Source organism: Sebastes umbrosus, chromosome 14 (assembly GCF_015220745.1).
Source record: "Sebastes umbrosus isolate fSebUmb1 chromosome 14, fSebUmb1.pri, whole genome shotgun sequence".
Classification (NCBI taxonomy): Eukaryota; Metazoa; Chordata; class Actinopteri; order Perciformes; family Sebastidae; genus Sebastes; species Sebastes umbrosus.
In genome coordinates this window covers 32,339,431-32,346,930 of record NC_051282.1, presented here as the reverse complement: position 1 = coordinate 32,346,930, position 7,500 = coordinate 32,339,431, and the positions used below count along the sequence as shown (strand labels likewise).

General features: G+C 37.5%; 1 protein-coding gene across 5 annotated transcripts in view; it reads left to right on the top strand.

The window, feature by feature from the left end:
• The window catches only part of arhgap27l (Rho GTPase activating protein 27, like), a 29,557-nt gene that overhangs the window by 539 nt on the left and 21,518 nt on the right, over positions 1 to 7,500 (top strand). The gene's annotated exons all lie outside the window — the stretch shown is intronic.

Genomic DNA, 7,500 nt, shown 5'->3' with positions numbered 1-7,500 from the left:
CAGGGTTTTGTGTGTGTGTGTGTGTGTGTGTGTGTGTGTGTGTGTATGTTTGTGTGTTTAGCTCATGCACACTCGTGTCCTGACTACAGACTAACTGTAAGCAGGTTCTGTAAAAATCTGTAAAAATGACAGAATTAGGAAGAAAGAGTGAGCGTCTACAGCTGCAGTTTGATTTTCATCAGATTGAATGTTAATAACAGAGTGTGTTGATTTCTAGCACACGACCTACAAACACAGTTTATAGTTATAGCTGTATACAACTACAGTATATAGTATACATGTTGTATACATTCAGTATGTAGTATGGAGTTGGGCAGTGATCTAAGAAGTACTCAGATGTTTAGTAAAAGTGCAGACATACTCTTGAGTTCAAAAGTGTTTACCTCAAAATATACTTAAGGGACTGTATGTAAGTTTTTACACGTATAAACATGTTTTAATCCTTTTTATAGCCGGTGTGTGAACAGGTTGTAACTAAGCCCTAAACAATGAGACCTTCCGCAGCTTTCTGTGTTTCCTCTCTCAGCCTGTCGACTGATTTTAATGTGAAGAATGGGGAGGAGGCGTTTATATTTAATTTTTCTGTAAAATTCAACAGATGTGACGCCGTGCATGCTCGCGAGTGCCTTTGATTTCAGCTCCGCCTACAGAGCTAACAGTGTGCAGCCATAGCTAACGTTCGGTTAGAAACGGAGTCCGCCTACGGCAACAAGCGACCGGCCTCCAACACAAACTCAGACTCCAACACAAACTCCACGGATACACGTGTAAAAACGTACATACAGTCCCTTTGAAGTACCAAAAGTACAAATACTAATTTAACGTAATGGCTCATTTCAGAATCATATCATATTATGTGATTGGATTATTGATTTATTAATGTGTTCATCACTTTAATGTTGCAGCTGGTAAAGGTGGAGCTGATTTGAATTACTTTACAGACTTTATATTTTATTTATTTATATACATTAGCGCTGTCAAAGTTAACGCCATAATAGCACATTAACGCTAATTTGTTTTAACACCACTAATTTCTTTAACACATTAACGCAACTTGTTATTTTTCGGTTGTAGCGGCTCAGTTTTAAAGCTACAGTGAAGATACTGAAACTACAAGACCTGATGAATCCATCGGCACCAACCATGTCAGACTAGCTGGTCATGAAGGAGGTTAAATAACGCTCCAAACTTACGCTACATTTTATCGAGGAAAAACTGTCATGTCCATTTTCAAAGGGGTCCCTTGACCTCTGACCTCCAGATATGTGAATGTGTGAGGGCCTTTTGTACAAAAAAATGTCCAAAAACTTTCAGAAAATAAAAAATCTGAAAATTGTCAGAAAAAATGTCCAAAAAAAAGTCAGTAAAATGTCTGAAAGAAAGGCAGAAGAACAGTCCGATACTGGTATCGTATGAAACTACAAACCTGATGAATCCATCGGTACCAACCATGTCATACTAGCTGATCATGAAGGAGGTTAAATAACGATCCAAAGGGGTCCATTGACCTCTGACCTCCAGATCAGTGAATGTAAATGGGTTCTATGGGTACCCACGAGTCTCCCCTGAAAAACATCTGAAAAAAGTCTAAAAAATGTCCAAAAATTGTCTGAAAAATATAAAAAAAGTCTGAAAAATAGTTTTTCAAAAAGTCTGAAAAAAAGTCTAAAATATGTCTGAAAATGTCTGAAAAATATTGAAAATAATGTCTGAAAAATATTTTTAAAAAGTCTGAAAAAAGTAAAAAAAAAAAAGCCCCTTGATCTCCAACCTCCAGATCAGTGAATGTAAATGGGTTCTATGGGTACCCACGAGTCTCCCCTTTACAGACATGCCCACTTTATGATAATCACATGCAGTTTGGGGCAAGTCATAGTCAAGTCAGCACACTGACACACTGACAGCTGTTGTTGCCTGTTGGGCTGCAGTTTGACATGTTATGATTGGAGCATATTGTTTTTATGTTTTTTTCAAACTTTGATATTTATTTTGCATTTTCAGCTCAGGGTTGAACATCATGAGCATCCGTACAGAATTCAACAAACAATATAACATTTAACACAAACAGTTTTCAGGGGCAGTTAAACATGTTTATATTCTCCAACAACACAGGCATCAGGTTTCATGTTCCATGTAAATTATCCATTTTTCACAGTTCTTGTCAAAGATATTGCTTTTAATTTTTAGTTTGTACGTCAGTTTTTCCATTGAAAAAATATCACGGACGATCTGAAACCAGTGATCTCTCCCTGGAGGTTCCGCTTTATACCAATTTCTTGTTTTAGCTTTTTTTCTGACTATAAGCAGAACTTTTGCCAGATATTTATCTGTTCATTTGAGCATATTGTTTTATGCTAAATGCAGTACCTGTGAGGGTTTCTGAATCAATATCTGTCACTGATTTGTGTTGTTAATTGATTTACAATAATAAATATATACATACATTTACATAAAGCAGCATATTTGTCCACTCCCATGTTGATAAGAGGATTAAATACTGGACTAATCTCCCTTTAAGGTTCATTATGAACAGATAACACATGTGATTGATTTGCGATTAATCGTGATTAACTATTTTAATAATTTGACAGCCGTAGTTTTCAGAATGAGAAAGTCTGGTTCTGTTTGTTTTTATCTCAGAAACGTAAACAGAAAGAAGAAAACTGTTTATTTGATCTAAAGTTACAAAAACTGAAGAACTAAAGAAAGAAAATGTAACAAAAGAACATTAAAAATTAAAACAGCCATCAGGAACACTGAGCTGATCGACAGGGTGACGGAAACATAATTCATCATAATACTAAAAAAACAAAATTAAATCTGACTTCTTACTGTTACTGTTCAGTCACATATATGTGTACATATAGCAGATATATTTATTATAAATCATAGCCCAACAGATGTTCACATACATTTCCATTAAAAACAGAACTTTCTTGTTAGAATGCGACAAATATCCTAAATATATAATAATCTTCAGTGTACATATTAAAATTATTATTAGATGGTTTTTATATTTTCTTAGTTGATAAAGAACATGTCGAAATTAATATGTTGCACACATTACCTTTAATTAAATGCATAAAAAAAAGAAACATATTTACATAATTTTATAATATTTTATAAAAACAAAAATGTTATCTTATACTAGGTAGTACTAACTAGTATTTTGTATATACTGTACGCAGTTATGTAAAGGTATATTTACATAATACTAATTAGGTATGAACATGTTAAAAACACATATGTCAAATACATATCTTTATATTGTCTTTATATTTATATTGCTCATATTATCACACAACACAGATACTGAATCATAATATAATGTTTATATACGGGCATGTGTGTGTCTATATCTAGTGATATATGGACATATTTTTATGATATTAATAAGATATAAACATGTTAAAATCACACATTTTTAATAGATAACTTCATATTGGCTGTATTTTGTACAACATATATTGTATTTAATACATGTTAAGACAGATATTTTATTAAGATGTGAAAAACAGATGTGAGATTAAAATATATGCCAACATATAAAAAACATTATTTATGATATATGTTCATATTTGTTGAAATTTCTGATTTTTGTACATCCAAAGAGTTCAGATCTGTCATAATAATGTGTACAGCTTTAATAAAATATACTACGGTTGGAGAAGCTGCTGCACATCTGGAGGATTTTATTATATTGGTTAATTTAAATAACATGTTGTATCCGGACATCGTTACAGTCAGACACCATCAATCACCAGCTGTTACATTAAACTCTGTTTCGGTTCACGTCTATAACAGTTAAAGTGTGTTTGTAGTTAATTCGTTGTTAGTTTAGTTTTACGGGTCGTTTAACTAGATGGAGCGTGACAGAGCTCTGTTGCTATGGTTACCGGCAGGTTAAAGCTGTGCCACGACCTGAGTGATCACGCTGTACGGTCCGATCGTCAGCCAGGTGGTCACTCAGGCCGTACAGTAGGAGCAGGAGTTCCAGAACAACACGTCTTACAGCGTCCAGTGTACGACCGGACCAGCTTAAACCTGCCAGTAACCATAGCAACAGAGATCTGTCATGCTTTGGATGTACACAAATCTGAAATTTTGGCAAATATGAACATATATCATAAATAATGTTTTTTATATGTTGGCATTTATTTAAATCTCACATCTGTTTTTCACATTTTAATAAAATATCTGTCTTAACATGTATTAAATACAATATATGTTGTATGAAATACATCCAATATGAAGCTATCTATTAAAAATATGTGATTTTAACATGTTTATATCTTATTAATATCATAACAATATGTCCATATATTACTAAATATAGACACACACATGCCCGTATATAAACATTATATTATAATATATAAACATTATATAATGATTCAGTATCTGTGTTGTGTGATAATATGAGCAGAAATATTATTATCTATGTATTCAACATAAAATATGTGTTTGACATGTGTGTTTTAACATGTTCATACCTTATTAGTATTATGGAAATATATCTTTACATAACTGCGTATATACATGTAGTGCATGTCTGTAAAGGGGAGACTCGTGGGTACCCGTAGAGCCCGTTTACATTCACACATCTGGAGGTCAGAGGTCAACGGACCCCTTTGAACATGGACATGACAGTTTGTCCTCTCCAACATTTAGTTTGGAGCGTTATTTAACCTCCTTCACTACCAGCTAGTCTGACATGGTATACACACCTACTACACACCTACTACACACCTACTACACATCTACTACATGTGTAGTAGATGTGTAGTAGATGTGTGTGTTGTTCAATGTGAACTCAGACACACATTCCTGCTCAGCCTTCAGGAGGTGGAGTCAGCTGACGTTTATGATTTAAACTCAGTTATTTCTGTATCTGCTGTGTGTGTGTTTGTATGTGTGTGTTTTTGTGTGTGTGTGTGTATGTGTGTGTGTGTGTGTGTGTGTGTGTGTGTGTGTGTGTAACCACGCCCGGCGCTCTCTGAGAGGGTAAAGGTTGAATCTGCTGAACACGCCCTGATGCTCGTTGTGTGTTTCTGAGGTCACGTGACGCTGTAGATCAGTCCGGATCCTCTCCGTCTGTTTTCTGGTGAACTGTCTCTTTAAATCCTCCCTGTCCTCTGATTGGTCGACGGGGCGTCTCCTGCCGCAGAGCCTCGACCTCGGTTTGATGATTGACAGTTTATTTTCTCACACACTTCAGTCTATTGGTCGAACAGAGGAGTGTGTGTGTGTGTGTGTGTGTGTGTGTGTGTGTGTGTGTTACATTCCTGGCGGGGTGGGTGTGGCCGAGAGACAAACAGAGAGAGGAGGGGGGGGGGGGTGGGGGGGGGGGGGGGTTGCGGTGCATTCCAGTATGTCAGAGTCTCACACACACCTGAACACACCTGAACACACCTGAAAGCAGGTGTGTTTCAGGTGACTCAGAGCAGGTTAGACTGTTTACCTCCAGAGAAACTCTTAAAGGGCCGGCAGCCTGCAGAGGATTCAGTTCAATTCAATAAAACTTTATTAATCTCTGCAGCAGCTGACGGACAGACAGACAATATTATAAACAATCAACGGTAGAAGCTTCTAGTTTCACTACAGAGAACCAGACTGAGACTCTGCTGGATCCAATGAGCCCAACTGTATTCATGTGTGATGATGTTAGTCCCCATAGGAGACATTTCATTGACCTCACTGTATAAAATGACCTGTGGTGACCTCTAGGATAATCACAGCCTCATGAAACTTTACAGCCACAAACTAGAGACCTAGAGCATTCAGAGGATGGATGGATCAAACTAGAGACCTAGAGCATTCAGAGGATGGATGGATCAGACTAGAGACCTAGAGCATTCAGAGGATGGATGGATCAAACTAGAGACCTAGAGCATTCAGAGGATGGATGGATCAAACTAGAGACCTAGAGTATTCAGAGGATGGATGGATCAGACTAGAGACCTAGAGCATTCAGAGGATGGATGGATCAAACTAGAGACCTAGAGTATTCAGAGGATGGATGGATCAGACTAGAGACCTAAAGCATTCAGAGGATGGATGGATCAAACTAGAGACCTAGAGCATTCAGAGGATGGATGGATCAAACTAGAGACCTAGAGCATTCAGAGAATGGATGGATCAAACTAGAGACCTAGAGCATTCAGAGGATGGATGGATCAAACTAGAGACCTAGAGCATTCAGAGGATGGATGGATCAGACTAGAGACCTAGAGCATTCAGAGGATGGATGGATCAAACTAGAGACCTAGAGCATTCAGAGGATGGAAGGATCAGACTAGAGACCTAGAGCATTCAGAGGATGGATGGATCAGACTAAAGACCTAGAGCATTCAGAGGATGGATGGATCAGACTAGAGACCTAGAGCATTCAGAGGATGGATGGATCAAACTAGAGACCTAGAGCATTCAGAGGATGGATGGATCAGACTAGAGACCTAGAGCATTCAGAGGATGGATGGATCAAACTAGAGACCTAGAGCATTCAGAGGATGGAAGGATCAGACTAGAGACCTAGAGCATTCAGAGGATGGATGGATCAGACTAAAGACCTAGAGCATTCAGAGGATGGATGGATCAGACTAGAGACCTAGAGCATTCAGAGGATGGATGGATCAAACTAGAGACCTAGAGCATTCAGAGGATGGATGGATCAGACTAGAGACCTAGAGCATTCAGAGGATAGTATACATTCGAATAATGTCTGAAAAAGTCATAAAAATGTCTGGAAAATGACCCCTAAAAGGCTGAAAGAAATTCGTAAAAAAGGCTGAAAATTATCCCAAAACTGTCCAAAACATGTCCCAAAAATGAACGAAAAATGTGCCAAAAATGTCAGAAAAAATGTCAGAAACATTTAACAAAAATACCACAAAAAAGGCTGAAAAATGTCCCAAAAATGTCCCAATAATTTCCAATACATGTCACAAAAATGACCGACAAATGTCCCAAAATAAACAGAAAATGAATAATTAACAGTCCGAAATTTTTTCCAAAAAAAGGTGGAAGTAAAGTCCAGAAAATGTCCAGAAAACTGAAAATATTGACAATAAGGGTGTTTCTGAGCAGAGCAACACAACACAAGTGCTCACCATCCAATTGCTGTTTCTGCAAAATTCTTGCAGAAATCTCAAAAAGTTTCTGATCCCAAATCCCAGCATGTCTTCTTCTATGGTGTTCCTCAAGGTCTCGGTGTCTTAATGTGGTATTCTGGAGGATTATTGATCATTTTCATCAATTCTCTAAATCTGTGTAACAAATGATATCAACCCAACAACTGATGAGACATAATAGAGCCTGAAGAGGACCATCAGATACTTCATCAGACCTCCACCATACCTCCATCAGATACTTCATCAGACCCTCACCAGACCTCCATCAGATACTTCATCAGACCCCCACCAGACCTCCATCAGATACTTCATCAGACCTCCACCATACCTCCATCAGATACTTCATCAGACCCTCACCAGACCTCCATCA